The sequence below is a fragment of the Hippocampus zosterae genome, chromosome 17 (genome assembly GCF_025434085.1).
Source record: "Hippocampus zosterae strain Florida chromosome 17, ASM2543408v3, whole genome shotgun sequence".
Lineage (NCBI taxonomy): Eukaryota > Metazoa > Chordata > Actinopteri > Syngnathiformes > Syngnathidae > Hippocampus > Hippocampus zosterae.
The window spans coordinates 15423972-15443504 of record NC_067467.1 but is presented as its reverse complement, the minus strand read 5'-3'; the positions used below and the strand labels follow the sequence as shown (position 1 = coordinate 15443504).

General features: G+C 42.7%; 1 protein-coding gene and 1 long non-coding RNA gene across 10 annotated transcripts in view; one reads left to right on the top strand and one right to left on the bottom strand.

The window, feature by feature from the left end:
- The window catches only part of rbfox1 (RNA binding fox-1 homolog 1), a 256048-nt gene that overhangs the window by 6963 nt on the left and 229552 nt on the right, over positions 1–19533 (top strand). The window lies entirely within an intron of this gene.
- LOC127590309 (uncharacterized) overlaps positions 18524–19533 on the bottom strand; it is a 59812-nt gene continuing 58802 nt past the window's right edge. Inside the window, exons 2-3 of the long non-coding RNA XR_007959593.1 lie at positions 19073–19434; positions 18524–18818 (exon numbers count right to left, since the gene is read on the bottom strand). This is a non-coding gene — a long non-coding RNA (uncharacterized LOC127590309). The remainder of the gene's footprint in view (positions 18819–19072; positions 19435–19533) is intronic.

The window sequence follows — 19533 nt, the reverse complement described above, 5'->3', positions numbered from 1 at the left end:
ATATATATATATATATATATATATATATATATATATATATATATTGTTTGAAAAATCTGCGATGCACTGAACCCGCGATAAACGAACCGCGAAGTAGCCAGGTATCACTGTACTCTGCCTTACGAAAAAACTGAACGATAATTTCAGTACTTTATTCATTCTTGATTAAGAATATAGTTCATATTATGAAACATGGAGGATGTTCTTGGGTGCTTGATTGAAAACTTTTTTTTTTTTTACCATCACGGGTGTTGAGACTGGGAAATGCCCAATTCTTGAGCCCTAAGTGAAAAAAAGTGACTGCCAATTCTTTACTACAGTAAAATCTTTTTTTGTGTGCACTCTGATAACAGTGATAGCTTACACGAATCAGTGCCTCCAACAATGGAATTCTGCTTAGCTTTCGGTGTTGACATGTCATGACATATATGGTCATAAGTTGCATAATTCCTGTGGCTCATGGATGAGCAACGTCCAGGCACGGTGCTCAGCATAGGCTGATCAACCAATGCGCATCGGGCACCAACAGACTGTGGGGGAGCACCAAAAAAAATCAAGCTTGTAAAAAACTATAATTGGAATTATAATAACAGTTTATCATTTCCAAAAAAGGCTTGGAGAATATGTTAATAAATACCTGTATATATAATACATATTAACATAAACTTATTTGCGCTAAAAAATATTAATCTCACGAGAGGACATTTCGTCTGTCTACCTCATCGTCTGTGCTGGAGGCGGTTTCAACTTGAGTGCAAGCCGGCAGACCTGAGAGCAGGAGGTCTGCGCCGCTGTGGAAGTGGATTTGGATCTGCCAAAGTGGCAGTGCACCTTGGACTTTTACCAAAACCAGGATCTGCCGGTATTTGCACTTTGCCGCACATATGTCTTCAACATAAATAGAGCCCGATGAGTCACATGGTGTTACCGTGTAGTCCAGCCATCAGTTTAAATGGAGGATCTTCTTCCAGCCTAGCTGTTGAGTCATGAAAGAAAAAAAACACACACAATATGGAGCAAAATTAAGAATGCTTCACTTGCAGACATATTATCTAGTGCTGCAATATTTTCGAGCTACCACAAATATGCAAATATGATTATGGCCACTGCAACACTGCCATTAACACAATATTTTTTCACTCCTTTTATCAAATATTTTGTTTTCATTGTGTTTCCAAAATGAGTTGGTGTTCATGCAATGGGTTTTCTGACCCAGTTTCCCACCACATTGGCATTGTGGGAATTTGTCTGCCTGTGCATTTGGAAAGCGAAAAGGGGGGGGGGGGTGCGTGACCGAGCAGAGGCCTGAAGTAGAGGAATATTTTAGCAGCACCCTGAGATGAGAAAAGCTGCATAGCAAAGAGAGAAAATGGCTCCTGCAATCTCACATTCTCTGACATTTGTCATCAAACAACTTTATGCCATTAGTCCCATTCTTTTATCCAGCACTTACAGTACATCTGATGTTTGCAGGCTTTGAGAGTGTGCCAGTGTGAGAGTGAGATCATTTATTTTTTCATTCACTGTTTACATGTTTCAATTTTTGTGAATATGTTGGCATATTATGTTAGTGTGTTACGTGTGTACATGTTTGTTAGTGCATATTCACTATATCGAAGAGGGCGGCTGTGCTTTGCCTCTCAGCAATAGGGGCCTTTGAAGATTTATCTACTGTACGGCAGTAGAAGGACCATGTAACGGTCTGACTGGGTCTTTGTGTGGCTTTGTGTTTGCTTCTGGTACTTATTATCCCATTCCAAGGTAATAATATCTTTGGCATTTGTATATAGTTTTTATTTGGTTGGAATGTTTTTTACAACTCCAGTTAGTTTTCAATTCTTTTTTAGAGTAGGTTTGTTCATTTGAATAATTTAATGTTTGGTTTTAGTCTTTAGGCTTTCTTCATTAGTTTTAGAATTAGTTTTACGTTTTAAAAATTTTCGGAGTATTTGTGGAGTGCAGGATTAAAAAAAGGGCATTTAGCATTATAAAATAAACTACACTCCCCGAACAACTATACGGCCTCCTTTGTTCTCTGAAGCAGCAAAGTAATACTGACATAAATACATAAAATAACCACCCAAAGCTCATTGAGATTAATTGAATAGGATGAGAACTAAAGACATGTTTGCTATATTATTAAGATATTAAGATTAGGAAATCCTTTATTTGCCCAGCAATGGGGAAATTACAATCAGAAATCAGAAAGGAAAAACACTGGGTAGGGAGAGGGAAAAAAAAACACGCTCGAACTATCCTCTTCCGAGGATAATTTAAGTCCAGGATAAATTATATATATATTATATCGGAGTGTAATGTCATGTCGGGCGGCCCGGTAGTTCCAGTGGTTAGCACGTCGGCTTCACAGTGCAGAGGTACCGGGTTCGATTCCAGCTCCGGCCTCCCTGTGTGGAGTTTGCATGTTCTCCCTGGGCCTGCGTGGGTTTTCTCCGGGTGCTCCGGTTTCCTCCCACATTCCAAAAATATGCATGGCAGGCTGATTGAACACTCTAAATTGTCCCTAGGTGTGAGTGTGAGCGTGGATGGTTGTTCGTCTCTGTGTGCCCTGCGATTGGCTGGCAACCGATTCAGGGTGTCCCCCGCCTACTGCCCGGAGACAGCTGGGATAGGCTCCAGCACCCCCCGTGACCCTAGTGAGGATCAAGCGGTTAGGAAGATGAATGAATGAATGTCATGTCAGTTAGTCTTTTTGATTCATTCATTCATTTTCCAAACCGCTTTATCCTCGATAGCGTCGCGGTGGGTGCTGGAGCCTATCCCAGCTGTCTTCGGGCAGTGGGCGGGGGACACCCTGAATCGGTTGCCAGCCAATCGCAGGGCACACAGAGACGAACAACCATCCACGCTCACACTCACACCTAGGGACAATTTAGAGTGTTCAATCAGCCTTGCATGTATGTTTTTGGAATGTAAGAGGAAACCGGAGTACCCAGAGAAAACCCACGCAGACCCGGGGAGAACACGTAAACTCCACACAAGGAGCTGGAATTGAACCCAATACCTCTGCACTGTGAATCTGACATGCTAACCACCGGACTACCGGGCCACCCCAGTTAGTTTTTGTATTTTCAAAATGCACTCATTTTATTTATTTATTTCTATTGTAGTTGTAGTTATTTCATTCACTTTCATTAACTACAATAACCTTGATTGGGATTAATCACTAATTAGACTATTTACCATTTGGTACAGTCATGTTCCAGGGACATCATTACGCAATTAGCATGAGGTCTGTGGTGTTTTATGGTAAGCTTGCATGATGGCTTAAAATGACACAAGAAGATGATATTGTAAAATTATATTTCCGGAACGTGAATTATTCTCACATGTTTTAATGTAATTGACAATGTGAAATATTGATTGTACTTGGCGCGGCCCGGTAGCCCAGTGGTTAGCACGTTGGCTTCACAGTGCAAAGGTACCGGGTTCGATTCCAGCTCCGGCCTCCCTGTGTGGAGTTAGCATGTTCTCCCCAGGTCTGTGTGGGTTTTCTCCAGGTGCTCCGGTTTCCTCTCACATTCCAAAACCATGTGTGGCACTCTAAATTGTCCCTAGGTGTGAGCGTGGTTGTTCGTCTCTGTGTGCTCTGTGATTGGCTGGCAACCGGTTCAGGGTGTCCCCCGCCTACTGCCCGGAGACAGCTGGGATAGGCTCCAGCACCCCCCGCAAACCTAGTGAGGATCAAGCGGTTTGGAAGATGAATGAATGAATGATTGTACTTGTAGCTTGGAGCATGTGAGAGAGCTGATTCATTATGCACACAGAGTCAATACCATGTATGACCATGTATGTGGGAAGAGTTGACACAGAAATACATACCACTTTCTTCACGAGTTAGATGTCCGTCCTTATTCCTGTAGTGCCATAGGCAATTATGTGTTTGGAAAATATGTGAGTACAGAAATTGTGTGTTAAACTATTTCAGAGTTGAACTGAGTCTAACAATAATGCGTTGCTTACCCTTGTCGTTAATTTCTCTCTGAGTGTGTGGTTTTGATTTACTCCCCCCACCTATCTCGCTCTCTCTCACACACACACACGCACACACACACACACACACACACACACACACACACACACAAACATTACAATGCATACATACTGTACATACAGTACATTGTATGTTGAGTCAAATAAAAATACAGTGGTACCTCTATTTATGAAATTAATTGGTTCTGGAAGAAATTTCGGAACTAGAAAATTATTGAAAAAGCAACATAAAATCATTTGAGCAAATTAGTTAATTCAGGGCAGCCCGGTGATCCAATGGTTACCACGTCAACCTCAAAGTGCATAGCTGCTCCGGCCTCCCTGTGTGGAGTTTGCTTGCATGGATTTTCTTCGGGTTCTCCAGTTACCTCCCACATTCTAAAAACATGCATGGCAGGTTAATGGAACAGTCTAAATTGTCCCGAGGTGTGAGAGCAAATTGTTGTTTGTCTGTGTGTGCCCTGCGATTGGTTGGCACCTCTCCCCTTGTGAGGATAGAGCGGATCAGAAAATTGATGGATAGTTTGTATCCGTTTGCAAACCTTTCACATTCATCAGTTTAGTAAATCAACAAGTAGCTCTGTTGATTGGTGAGCCCTGCTGTAATGTAACTGGTATAATAGCAACAACAGTCAGCAGTGCCTCATTAACAAAGGGAAGCACCAGTGCATGAATAGCTGACTGCAACTGTTTTTTTTCTACAGTTGGTAGAGTTGTGTGTGTCCATCTAAACCTCATAGGGCTGAAAGGATTTAAATGTGGCTTTGTATTTCTCTTGCTTGGAACAGATTTCACCCTGCTTCTAATAAGACATGCCAGTTTCATTCTTTTGTTTCTATTTTTAGAACAAACATGTTCTATTTATAATGTCACAAAAAGGAGATGTGTTATGAATTTTCATTCGTCCATGCAGGGGCTTCTACATGCGCCACTGAGCAAAAGGATTGCTTTTAGGTTCAGTTCACAGTTTCAGAAAATGAACATAGTTGTCCAAAAATGAGCAACAATTTGAAGCACTTATGCTACGGTAGGACCGAATGTGTGCTGAGCATTTTCTGGTGGCATGTTTCCATGTATTGTCAATGCAGTTCATGTGATCAGGCGCGATGCTGTAGCAGGCGGAAGGTTCGAAGCGTTCAAAGCAAAAATATTGTCCCGTCCCCCATTTTGCCAGAATAGACTGAAGTAAACTTTTGGCAGCATTGTGTCAGCAACAGCCTATTGGCCTCATGAATATACTTATTGCTTCACACACACACGTGTCCGGAACAAGCATACACACATTTTTATTTTAAACACACATGCACACACACACACACATATATATATATATATATATATATATATATATATATATATATATATATATATATATATATATATATATATATATATATAACCCACATCGTGTGGTGAAATAAAAAGAATGCGGGACAATATCATTGCAGTAAGTGGACGGTCAGCTTCCTTTACCAGCCTGAGGTCAGGACCGAGACACAAAAGGAGCCTTGGAGAATTGGAAACAAGGAAGTTTGAGTATCTTGTGAGTGGACTCAGTTGTTTACAGCTGTCAACCAAGTTAGCATTGAGCAACAAACACAACCATTGCTCATCAGATAGATGGGCAATGTTCAAAAGTTTTGTTTTTTTTCTGTCACAGGATGATGAGCCCCTACTCCTGTGTGCTCGAACCAACCCAGATGTAGTCACACTCGTGAACAAACGCACGAGACTCGCAGCTCGTGGTGATAGTTCATGTTTGGTCTTAACCCTTTCAGAGACAGTGATTACTACAATGGACAGCTTATCATGTATTAATCATGCTTATCATTAATGTAGTGTTCTAGTACAGAGCAACTTGTACGTGTTGCTTCAAAATATGAATTTCACCACAAAAGAAAAATCATACTGTTCTTCTTTCTAACTCCTAAATAAAAAAGACGATATAATCTCATCTCCAAAAACATTTACAGTGGCTGATAGAGAATTAAATTTTGCAATTCACATTCTTTCTTTTTAATTTGTTGATTTTGTATGCGTATTTCTTGACATGCCTTAAAACCTTTTTGAATTAATGCTTGTTCTAATTTACATTTGCTGGCACCAGAATAAAGCACGACACTATTCAACGCCTCTTCTGTCACATAAGACATCAGAGCGGAATGGCGGCGGAGCGTTAAATGTATGGAATAATTTGCAGGGGTTGAGGATATCTTCTGCACACAGGAAGATGAAATTGCTTGAAACTAAAATTGGTTTTTACATTAGGAAATATCGGAGAATTTTAAAACAGATTTGTTGATTTTTTTTTGGTTGGGGGGTTGTTTGTCTACAAATAGAGGCATGTGTGAAGCTTCTGGAAATAAAAGTAACATTGAACCTTTTAAGATAAGAAAACCTTTATTAGTCTCGCAATGGAGAAATTCCCAATTCACAGCAGCAATGTTATGAAAGGAAGAAGTAGAACAACAAAATATAGGAGCTGCTCGAAAGGCAGCCACTCTCGCAGCGCCATTTTGAAGTCAAAAATAACACAACACAACACAGGACACACAGTTGTGCAATCTTCACCACTTTTCTGCATACACGTTGTTATCTGAAGCAGTTATAGATGAAAGAGGAGAGGATCAAAGTGTCCTTTCACCAGTGGGTCAGAGATGTCATGCTGAAAATGTGCACACGTCTGCTACAAGCTAAGTTTTGAAAGCAAACACAAAGCTGTAGCGTCCATTGACGAAATGAGATTAGTTCACTTCTCCTGTCCCACGTAATCCGCTTCAAACTCCAAGCCGCAACTCCCAGTTCCAAATCCGCATCGGCGCTCCGCGCTAACGCTCCTTTCTTCTCATCATCGGCTCCTCAAGCCTTACATCCATCCAGCCGCAGACCGTTCAACAGCACCGATCTCTCCGCTGAACAAAGCGGGGCTGTGAAAAATGCTGCCCATTACAGGCGCAAGACGCAAGCGCCCAGGGAATGTCCAGCAACGACAGTCAAATGGCGCCGACATTCCTCCCCGTCAAAAACAGTGCTGGTATACCCATGCTGCCGAGAAGGCACAACCACCAATAATAATAATAATAATAATAATACATCACATTTGTAAGCGCCTTTCACAACACTCAAGGACACTGTACAGCCAAGACCAATAGCAAAACACAGATAAAATAATAAATAAAGAAAGAAAGATTTAAGGCGGGTAGGCAAGTCTGAATAGGTGGGTTTTGAGCTGGGTTTTGAATAAGGAAAGAGAGTCAATATTACAAATGTTGGGAGGAAGCGAGTTCCAGAGTTTGGGGGCAGAGTGACTGAAGGCTCTGCACCCCATTGTACTGAGACAGACAGAGGGTAGAAAAAGGTGGAGGGAGGATGAGGACCTGAGTGAGCGAGAGGGAATGGAGATTTGAAGAAGATCTGACAGATAGGGGGGCGCAAGGTTATGGATGGCTTTGAATGTATAGAGAAGTATTTTGAAGTTGATTCTAAGTTTGACAGGAAGCCAGTGGAGCTGTCGGAGGATGGGGGTGATATGATGGAAGGAGGGGGTTCTCGTGATGATCCGGGCTGCTTAATTCTGAACAAGTTGAAGTTTATGGAGGAATTTTTGATGGACACCGAAGAGGAGTGAGTTGCAGTAGTCAATACGGGAAGTGACGAGACTGTGAACAAGGATAGCGTTGGTGTGCGGAGTGAGTGAGGGACGGAGGCGGTTTATATTGCGAAGGTTGAAATGAGCGGACCGGGTAATGTTATTGATGTGGGAGTGAAAGGATAGTGAACTGTCAAGGATGACACCCAGACTCTTCACCTGGGGGGGAAGGAGATATAGTGGCATTATCAATTGTGGGGGAGAAACTGTCGGCTTTGTTTAGAGTGGATTTGGTACCGACGAGTAGGAGTTCAGTTTTATTGCTGTTTAGCTTGAGGAAATTGTGGGTGAACCAAGATTTGATTTCTGAGAGACAGTGAGAGAGGGACGAGGGTGGGAGAGAAGCGTCGGGTTTGCTGGAGAGATAGAGCTGGGTGTCATCCGCAAAGCAGTGAAAGTGTAAGCCAAATTTGCGGAAAATGTTTCAGAGTGGAAGGAGGTAGACAATGAAGAGGAGCGGACCGAGGACAGAACCCTGGGGAACACCAGAAGAAACGGGGAGGGATTGTGAAGTAAAAGAATCAAGTTGAATGAACTGAGAGCGGCCAGTGAGATATGAGTGGAACCAATGTAGAGGGGTGTTGGTGATGCCTATTGTAGAGTCTATTGAGGAGGATGGGGTGAGAGATTGTGTCGAAGGCTGCACTCAGGTCAAGGAGGATGAGGATGGAGGTAAGGCCAGAGTCTGCTGCCATGAGAAGATCGTTTGTGATTTTTATGAGGGCTGTTTCAGTAATGTGACAGGGACGGAAGCCGGACTGGAATTGTTCATAAAGACTATTGTCGGTGAGGTGGGAGTGGAGCTGAGAGGTGACATTTTTTCTCCAGAATTTTCGAGATGAAGTGAAGATGGGAAATGGGGCATAGGTTATTGAAGTCATTGGGATCTGAATCAGGTTTTTTCAGGATTGGGGTGACAGCTTCAGTTTTGAAGAGCACAGGAACAATTCCAGTCGACAGAGAGGAATGGATAATGGCTGAGATGAAGGGAAGCAGAGAGGGTAGGCAGGATTTGACCAGAACTGTGGGGAGGGGATCGAGCTGACAGGAGGAAGTCTTGGATTTAATGATGAGGTCTGAAATTAATGAGAGATGGGGGAGTTCAAAAGAAGAGAACAGTTTGCAAGGGGTGAGAGGGTCAGATGAGGGGAAAGGTACAGAGGAGCCCAGATGCTGGTGGATTCTGTTGATTTTTTCATTGAAAAAGAGGAGAAGTGTGTTGCAGGTGTCACGAGAGTAAAAGTGAGGTGGTAGGGAGTCAGGAGGTTGAGTGATTCTGTTCCAAAGGGAAAAGAGAGTCTTAGTATTTCCAGCATTGGAGCAGATGAGTCCTGAGTAGTAATGTGATTTTGCTTGAGAGATGGAATCCTTGTAGAGGGATAGTTGAGCTGCATAGATGTCCTTGTGAGCAGTGAGGCCGGTTTTCCTATAAAGTCTCTCAAGCTGCCGGGTTTGGAATTTCAAGGAACGTAGATGAGGGGTGAACCAAGGGGCAGACCGAGTCAAAAGGACAGAGCGGGACTTGACAGGGGCGAGCGTATTGAGGATGCTGGTGAGACCAGAGTTATATTGGAAAACCAAATCATCAGGAGTTGAGTCAATGTCCGGAGTCAGGGTGGTCAGCCATGCAGTGAGAGAGTCAATGTTAATGTCTTTAATATTACGGTAAACAATGGTCCAGGGTGATTTGGCAGTTGAGAGCTGGAGTGTAATGTTGAATGAGATAAGGAAGTGGTCCGTTATTGGAAGTTCATCAGCAGTACTGTTGGAGGGGGAAATACCAGAGCAGCAGATAAGATCCAGGGTGTGGGAAAATCTACAAATTGATCAAAACCAAGACTGTTAATTGGAGAAGTGAAGTCAATGGTGAGAGGAAGAGAAGTGTTGTCCATATGTATATTAAAATCTCCCAGGATTATTACATTTGGTGACAGAGAGGAGAGATGGGTGAGGACAATAGACACTTCATTTAAAAAGTCGCGGTGGAGTTTGGGGGAGCGGTACACTGTGGCAATAATTGTGGGGATGGGTCCGGATATTTGACAGGCAAGGCATTCAAAGGAGGAAAGTGGCGGGAGAGAAACCGGAAGTACTTTCCACTTCTCGCGGTATACTATCGCGAGACCTCCTCCGCGACCAGAATCGCGGGGCTTGGAAATGTAAACAAATCCCGGGGGAGTGGAATCGTTCAACTGTGAGAAGTCCCCGGGAGTTTGCCAGGTTTCATTCAAGCAAAGAATGTCAAGCTTACGGTCCGTGAGGATATCTTGAATGAGATTACCCTTCCCTAGTAAGCGAACGGATGTTAAGTAGCCCGAAGTTGACGGCGGCAGTCTCGCTGCTGCGGGGGCCGTTAGCCAACCTAGCCAAGCCCGGCTAACGCACGATGGTCGATGGATCGGCCGGCGTTTCTGGATGGCCGACGGGAGGAAGACCAGAAGGAGATGATGGTGTTGGATCGGTTGGGGCAGAAGCCCCGACGAGACCCACGATGAATATATTTCCGGGAAGGAAAGCGAACGATGTCCGGGAGCCGGTGTAGAGCAGGAGGAGGGCCCAGCCATTGGAAGCGGAGCCGAAGGAGCTCGGCCACCGAGAACTGGAGCCGACCCTTGACAGGTCGATGGAGGAGCGACAGGTTGACAGGTAGGACGCTGAGACGCCGGAACGAAACAGTCGAAGATAGTTGAGAGTGCGAGGCAGGCGTGAATGGGGGCTGGGTGGAATGACTGTGAGATGATGATAGTGATTCCATGCGAAACAGTAAAACAATCGAGCGTAAAAACACCGTAAAACACAAAAGTTTGTGGGAGAGCAGCGGCAGCCAAAACGCGCCAGCGTTCACTCTACCCGGAAGTCTACCACCAAGCACAGAGTCTCCTCCTTGATGAATGTCGTGGCCAAAAAAATGCTGAAAAAAGTCCACAACAGGTCCACACGACGTAACAACAAACACAAAGTGACAAAACAAAAAAAACCCAAAAAAAAGCAAGGCTTATGAGAGCACTTGCCGACGGCTGCCTTCTCAGGCGCCATCTTGACTTCAATTACAATTTTATTGTATGTGATTAATTAAATATTTGCACACAGAGAAGTGACCCCAACCTTTTTGGTTTCATGGACTGATAGAGACGGGGACATTTTAGACAATGTCTACGACAACCATTTTCCGACAGGCGGTGGCGCTTTGTGTCGATCACTGAGTTTACATAATTGCTTTTAAATTTGCAGTTGTAAAGCACAAAGATGACAAAGAACTTTTTACATTTTAACACTTATCACATCACATTTTATTAACAACATTCAAAACGAAAATAGTGCAATGAACTACTAAATTTGAACCCTTCCGGAATAATAAAACAAAAACTGAATCGACTTCTTGCTGGAATACGAAAATTGCAAATTGTTTTTACTTCTAGAAATCTAGAGACATTAAGCATTTTTTCCTTTCCCAATCCACCTTTAAAATAAATGTAATATTCAAACAATTCTTACTGGTGGCTGAATTCAAAGCTTCACCAGTTGTGTTGTATGTACCGTATTTTCACGACTATTTGACGCATCGTACTAATGGCCGCAGTCTCATTAATGCGTGACATTTCTGTATTTTACACATACACAGGACGCATCGTACGAATAGCCGCAGTTTTACAGTGGTAAAACATACGCCAGCTTAAACATACGGCATGCATGCGCGCACTCTAACACGTTAGCTTGAAGCATACGGTAGCATGCCAAGACATACAGATAAGATAAAAACACGTTTTTAAAAAGGCAACGAAAGCAGAACTGAGTTCGGGTGTATTTTATTTAGCCATCGTACAATGTTCTCACGTTTTTCGATCAATCATCACCCAGAAATCCATCAAAGTCCTCATCCTCTGTATCAGAAGCAGAGGACTGCACATCTCAGTTGTCATTGAATGCATCACATGCTAGTGTGAGTTGCTACGCATTGCCGAGCGGAAAGAAGGAGCAGCAACAGCAAAGTCAACATTTCTCTCGTGTGAAGCTTTCCCACATTTGAAAGTAAAGAACAGAGCGAAACATGGTGGCAGCGCGTGTGTGTGTAGAAAGAATTGAACAACTGTGCAAGTACCGTAATCCATCAAAAACGCCGCGTTCCCTCTCGTTGTTGCGTATTGTGGCGTAACTCGCCAAGCGCTGCCTCTCACTCTTTGTAAAGTTGTGTTTGCCACCGATCATCCATTGTTCCCATGCCGTTTGCAACTTTACTTTGAACGCCCGGTTGATGCCAATGTCGGAGCGGTTGGAGTTCTTTAGTCAAGCCTCCGGGAATAACGGCAAGCTCAGAGTTCATTTGCTTGACTTGTTTTTTCACCGCTGCTGTGAGATGGGCACGCATGCCAAAAGCATAACCGGTGGCTTTAAGTTTGAACTGAGCTTCGTAGGCGTGTCTTTTTGTCGAATTTATTTTCAGGGGTTCTTAGAAACCAAAACCGGAGTTGTTTTGCAACAATGCACATTGCCACACGCTAAACAAGTGTTGGTACTGGCTTGAGGCGTCCACTTACACGCCCACCCTTCACCATTGGCGGACTAGCTTGTCTGTCCTCTCTCTCCCCCTCTCTCTCTCTCTCCCTCTCCATATATGTATATGTACACGCCCACCCTTCCCTGATTGGCCGACTTCTTTCACAGTCACTTCCGCCTTTTCTCTATATAAACAGCGTGTCGGCTGTCAGTCAGATTTTGGAACTCAGCGCATATAAAGGACGCTCCGCATCATAAGGCGTCCTGTCCATTTTGGAGAAAATTTAAGACTTTTAATGGCGCCTTATAGTCGTGAAAATACGGTATGTCATATGAGGTGATCCTACGTTTTCTTTGGTTTCACAGTCATAATGGCCCTGGAAAGGAAACCATATCTAAGATGTGAACGCTGACTAAAATGAGTTTGACACTCCTTCTATATATGATGTTTGCATCATTGCTACTTGCAAATGATCAAAAGATGACAGTTGATTTCTGCCTTGGTTGTAGGCTATTTAGGAGCACTTCATTGGCCATTGTTTACGTGGGCAGATTGTGTCATATTTGCTTGCATTTACTTCCACTTCATCACTTGGGTGTTAATTGTTCAAATGATTCAACAGAATTGATAGATTGCCTTTTTTTTTTTTATGGCATACCTTCAATGACTACACGCCGGCCTCGAGATACAGCCACACTAGCAATGGTAAGAAACTCTCTTGTAAAAATAGCTTCATCTTGAAAAGTCCTCTCACCAAGTCATGGCTGCCAATAAGCTGTGCGTTAAGATGCACATTGGGTCATTGTTAGTATTACTTTCTGTTTACTGCTTCTTCTATGAATTGGCAAATTATTTTTACTGCAACTTGCAAACCAGAGTTAGAAGGACATGATTCTCTTTGTTTGCTTACAATCGCCAACAAGTCACTGCATCCAAATGACGAAATACAGTGAAACTCCTCTTCAACGAAACCTACATGGGCGAAACTACCCCCTAGTGTGAACATTTTTTCAATGCATGAAAGCCATTCCCACTTTTCTGCTCCCCCTACGACAAGAAGTCCCACTGTTCCGTTATTCGAAATACTTTTCTCTGCTCTTGCCTCGCAACGAGATTCACTTCAAGGAAAGCAAGCCTTCTGCAAAAGTCTAATCCAAACTCGGCATGCCACAGCGACCTCGACAGCTTCGTTCGGAAATGGCAGCAGCAACCACCACGCTGGTTGACACATTTGCAGTAGTCCGGAAGTATTATTCTTATTCTTAGTTTAAGACTCAGCACAAATGTTGCATTGCTAAAATGGCTATGAAACGGACCATTGCAGACCAAGGAGTTAAGAAAAGAAAACATTCACGCTTGAAGACAGGATAAAAGTAATAAAAATGAAAGATGGAGGGAGCAAAGTAAAAGACATTATGCAAGAAATTAATGTAAGTGAAAGTGAATGCTGATCCTAAATTTTGCAATTTCTTTCTCGTTTTTTTTCTTTCTACACTGGCTATATGAAGTGTCAAATAAGTGCATGCTCATATTTATGCTCTACGTATTGGAATAAAAATGAAGGGTACACATATACTGTACGTTTTTGTGTGTGTGTGTGTGTGTGTGTGTGTGTGTGTGTGTGTGTGTAGCGACGGCACTCGAGTGAAGCGCAACTCGGCAGACGATAGTCCGCTGCTCTCCGCTGTGCGTGCATCAGCGCGGACATGTATGCACACACATATTTTGGCTTCAACCAATCAGTGATTGAAACGACTCCATCGACCGACCATCGTCCGACTCAAACCGGCAGTCGCAGAGCAGCAGTTTCTTTGCTCACGAACAGCGCATTCTCCAATAACACGAGTCCATCCTCCCCCGCAATTCCCTCATCGACATCGGCTACCTAGGTTCAACCTCAACTACTGCCCTTCCCGTGCTCACTTCGACCACGACATCATCTACAACTGTTCACTCTTGGATGTCTCGTTCGCCCAGCACTCCGCCACTGACATCATGTCTGGCGCCTTTGTAAAGCCACACCACGCGCAGCCGCCGCCAAGTCTGCTTCACCTCCTGTCGGCTATTCTGACCGTTCCGTCATTCCTACGGCTTCCTTCCTTCGTCGCCCACGCTGACTTCGGATCCAGGAGGTGGGCCCTGTAGCTACGCCACTCGAGTGAAGCGCGACTCAGCAGTCGAAAGTCCGCTGCTCTCCGCTGTGCATGCATCAGCGCGGACGTGTACGGACGCACATATTTTGGCTTCAACCAATCAGTGCTGACGCAACGGACGTTACACATCAAAGAGCTTTGATCTCTTTGAACAGCTAAGCTAGACTTGCCACGACAACAGCTAAGCTAGTGAGTTGAGACGACACGACGCTCAAGGTCAGACGGACAGGCTCTCTCTCCAGTCATCTGTATGTTTCTTTTCTTTTTCTGTAAAAATGCATATATTTTTCTACAAACAACAGTTGTCCTGTCCACGTCTTTCTTCGTTCCACCGGGGTTTGGCCAATGTGGTGATAAAGAGACCAAGAATCTGTGTGTGTGTGTGTTTTCATCTGAGATCAAATTTGCCACAGTAACCCCCTGTTGTGAAAGAATTCTTGCTGCAAACATGATTTCATTGTAGAGGAGTTTCACTGTATTCTCACATCTGGTGACATCATATCATGATTCACCATCATATGATAATGTAATCACCCAGTCCTACTAATATTGCCCCTCGGAAGTTAATCGATGGGGTTGGGGATTGTAGGTGGCTGACGTATAACAACAAAGTCTCTCCGTGCAGTCCAGTACCAAATCAACCGTGAACCGGCGTTTGGGGGCAGGAGATCTCCGTAATCTCATTTATAGTAATTCAACTTGCCTCGTCGACACATGGTTTAAAACGAAAAAATATCAAGAGCTAAAAAGCACAGCACAGTGCGATAGCAACATGCTTGGCCAGTTGATCATAGCCTGTGTGTGTGTGTGTAGGGGGGGGGGGGTCTGTTTGTGTGATTAGATTTTGAAGTGGAGGTAATAGAAGGAGCAGTGCTACGTACAAGGTTTGAAATAAACTGGGGCTCGCTCGGGCTGATCATATCGTCCCCCATGCCACATAGTTTTGAAACCCTACCTTTATACATTTGACACAGCCTGTGTGTGTGTGTAAGGGGGGGGGGTCTGTTTGTGTAATTAGATTTTTTTTTAGGTTAGTATTCTCGATTTTTTTTTTTTTTTAATTCAGTACTGTATTTATTGCGTGTCTGGTTAAGTTCAATGTTTAAGAGTTGCAATCCACATGTTTACATATTATTACATAAAATGAAAAGTTGAAGTGATAAAGCCACAGATAATTCTCATCTGATTTATGATTAGGTGATGTATGTTTACGCCACACTTATTCGGTAGAACGTTGTGAACTTGTCAGAGTGAACGCCTAAAAGACACTCAAAGTGTTTACGAACAACTCTAATGGAGGTGAATACATTGAATTTCATTTTAATTGTTGGTTTGACTATTTAAGCATAAGCCTAACCTATCCGAACTGAATATTTATGCATTATAAATCTGCTATTTTCTATTTTAATTCAGAAAGATAAAATAGATGTGATAAAGACTTTGAAATGAAATTGCAATTGCAGGTCCAAACTCTTTCAGCCCGATTTCGAATAGAATCATCATTTTAAATACAGTGTCAATCACAATCATCGCTTCTTTAAACATTCCGTAATTTTTGGATAACCTTATTGTCATGTTGTCTGGTAATCATGCTGCAACTTCACTAATTTGAATAGTTAATCTTTAAAATAGCCTTTAAAACATGCGCAACTTGTACTGGATGAATGGCCCCAAAAGTTCTTGCCATATAATGAAACACATTGAATTACAATTTTATTCAGAAATATGCTTTTTAAATGAAGATTAATTTAAAACCACTCGAGCGGAGACAGACGTCGGGTGTTGAAAAATGTGAATCAATGGATGGGTCTGAGCTGCTTTTTAGAGGTCTGCAGAGTCCAGATACCTCAGAAAAACGATTCCAAAGATTAGGTGCGACATGTCCAGACATGTCCAAGAGACAGTTATAAGATTCTGGTTAGTGGACCTAAGAGCTCAGCTTGTGCTGGTGGAGTGCAGGGTTTTTAGACTAATATATGGAGCCCAGTTATGTGATGCTCAGCACACTTCACACACTTCACACACACACACAATATATATTTTCATTCATCTCCGATCCGCTTAATCCTCATAAGTGTCGCGGGTGGTGCTGGGAACCATTTGCCAACCAATCACAGGGCACACCGAGACGAAACTCATTCCGCGCTCACACTCACACCTAGGGACAATTTTGAGCATTCAATCAGCCTGCCATGCATTTTTTTTGGAATGTGGGAGGAAACAGGAGTGCCGAGAGAAAAAACACGCAGGCCCTTGGAGAACATGCAAACTCCACACAGGGAGCCGGGACCGAACTCATGACCTCTGCACTGCGAGGTTGACGCGCTAACCACTGTGCCGCATATACATATATATATATTTTTAACTTAATCCTGGAGTCTAAACATTTCCGATGTGTTGGAATAAGAAGCAGACTTGTGACACCAAATGTGAAATTACATGTTGAATTTCAATATTTATATTCTAAAGCTTATCTTTCAAGTGGAATTTGATAATTAGTTAATTCCATATATCACATCACATATGACTGAGTGACACATATTCATGTTCACCTTTTATCGCACTCGCTCATTTCTCTCTACTCCCCGACAGTCATACACAGACGATTGGTGTGTTCATGTAACGAAGGGCTAGCAGTGCACAGTTGACTGGAGTGTAAGATGAAAAGAGAGAGAGAGATAGAGTGGGGGTGTGAGAGAGTGAGAAAGTGAGGGGGAACAGAGGAAATGGGATGAGCGACGGGGAAAGGATGAAGAAAGAGGATTAGAAGAGACAAAGTACAGAAATAGGCCAAAGGCAACTAACTTCGCCCTTTGTTCAAAAATAACATTTCCACAGACTGCTTAAAAGGCCAGGTAGAGAGCGGTACAGACCACAATGATGCAGCTTGAGTATTAGTATTATTGGGCATAACACAACCACATGCAATCCTTTTTATTGTTAAAACAAAACTGACAAAAAGAAACAGATTCCAGAATTATTCCACGTCAATGGCATTCCGAACACATGCACGTGGAACATGGCTTTTGGAGCTGCCTCACTGGCATAATGTTGAATTTTGTTGCTGTGGTGCTGAATAGACAGCTCCCATTTAAACAAAAGAGGAAGACTGGATAATAAAAGCCACTTTCCATAACGCTGTGAATCCATTTTGATTACAACCAGTCTCATTTACCAAGAAAAAAAATACTGTATAATTTTACGACACACGATTTCTATTGCGTGAGAGCAATTCTTTGGCTCATTCTCAACATGTTCAGCAATATGGCACAACCAAGTTCCTTTTCATCTTTTTAAGCAAAGGAAAATACAGCAGAAGAAGAGACCGCAAAAGTAGGATGGAGTTGGACAATGTCCTTTCCATCCAAACATTGAAGCCAAAAATAGAGTCGCACGGCAAGAAATGGCATTTGAACTAGTAGAACTGGACAATTGCCAGCAAATTATGGAAAGATGGATTTGTTTCAGACTTGAAAATGTTTCTATAAATGACTGACCATTCAGTGGGGTTTGTTTACATTACTCAGCATGCAGCTGGCTTTAGTTGTGGTATTTGGAGAAAATTAAAGAAATATTCTCCTGGTAATGCTTGCTTTAACAGGGTTCCCACTCTTCCACTTGCTTTTTATTTATGGACCTATTAATGACTTTCGTGGACCAATTTCGCAATTTTAAGGACCTTTTCTCCATTCAGCGGGGGATTCATTGTGGATTTAATGCCCGCGCTCAGCAATTTACGGGCTGAACAGAAAGCTACATATCACTGAGCTGGTGTTCAAATCATTGCTGCCAAAGGAAGGGCACATCTTTATTTTTAGGGGCAATCACTTAACCCTTTATTTGACAGACTGTATGTCAAATTTTCACTGCTACCTGTATCACAGTTATGAAATGAAAAAAAAATATGAAATTTAATACTTTTTAACTAATTCTCAAATAAAACACACAAGGAAAAATTTAAATTGAGAAAATATAAAACTTCAATTTATTTTCGAATAAACACAACACTAAGAACAGAGCTAATGGTCATATGGGTCACGTGGACAGGGTTTAGAAAAATCTGGTTTCACTAACAGTCGTACTGATTGCCCATCTTAGCAGTATCCAGTATACCTGAACAGCTAAAATGCATGTCAGAAGTCTAAATCCCAAATGGTCCAACCCTATTATTTTCCCTCATATCATCGTGAATGATCAGAAATGTTTCATAATGATAAATATGAAACTGATATGTCAATTAGAGAATAGCAGACAGTGACTTAGTTTTCTCCTCACTCTTTTGCAAGTTCTTGGCGATCAATTTTCTTCTGTTTTGCTGTGTGCCTCAATGCATTTGACTTGAGCAGGAGGCTATGACAAGTTTTACCTCTCACGCAGATGCCCTTCCACACTCGGCAGTAGGCCGACGTGTAATCACCAGCAATTTTTCTGACCCAAACACGGAACTCCGGCTTCTCCAGCCACGCCACTTGAAAATAGCATTGTCCCGGAATATTTGTAGCGACTCACACTCGAGCGAAGCGTGCCTCAATAGTCGAAAGTCCGCTGCTCTCTGCTGTGTTTGCGTCCGCTTGAACATGTACGCACGCGCACGTCTTTTGGTTTCAACCAAGCAACCGACGTCACTAATTCAATACGCTTTGATCTACGACAACAAAACGCTAGCCTAGCCGAAACAACAGCTAAGCTTAGCTGATGCACACACAGCAGAGAGCAGCGGACTATCGACTGCTGACGCGAGCTTCTCTCGAGTGGCGTCGCTACATATTTGTCTGTCACTTGTTGAGATCGATAAATTCAATGAACAGATTTTTCCAGAAAATACGGCAATTGTTTACCGAGCCGGCAACCAAACCATCCATTCACTGCTCCAGGATGGTGTCAATCTACTGTATTGTTGTTTCCCGGAATGACCCAAGTGATCATGTGATCATCGTCGGAACTAATCGGAGACGGCGGAAAAAGCAGAGCGCGTACCAGGTCCTGCATGTTCTGACAAAACTATTAATTGGAAGGGTGGAGAAAATGATATACACAAATGAAATGAACACCGCAGGTTAATTTTTATGGATTTTAGAAGATTTCCCTGAAAATAATGGACAATTAAGAACATAATTTTACAACTTCTTTTATTGATTTTTATGAACTTTAAGGACCCTTTTGGACCCCGTTTAATGTGGCATCTCAAACATCACAAATGTTTTTTTTTTTTTTTTTAAATAAGG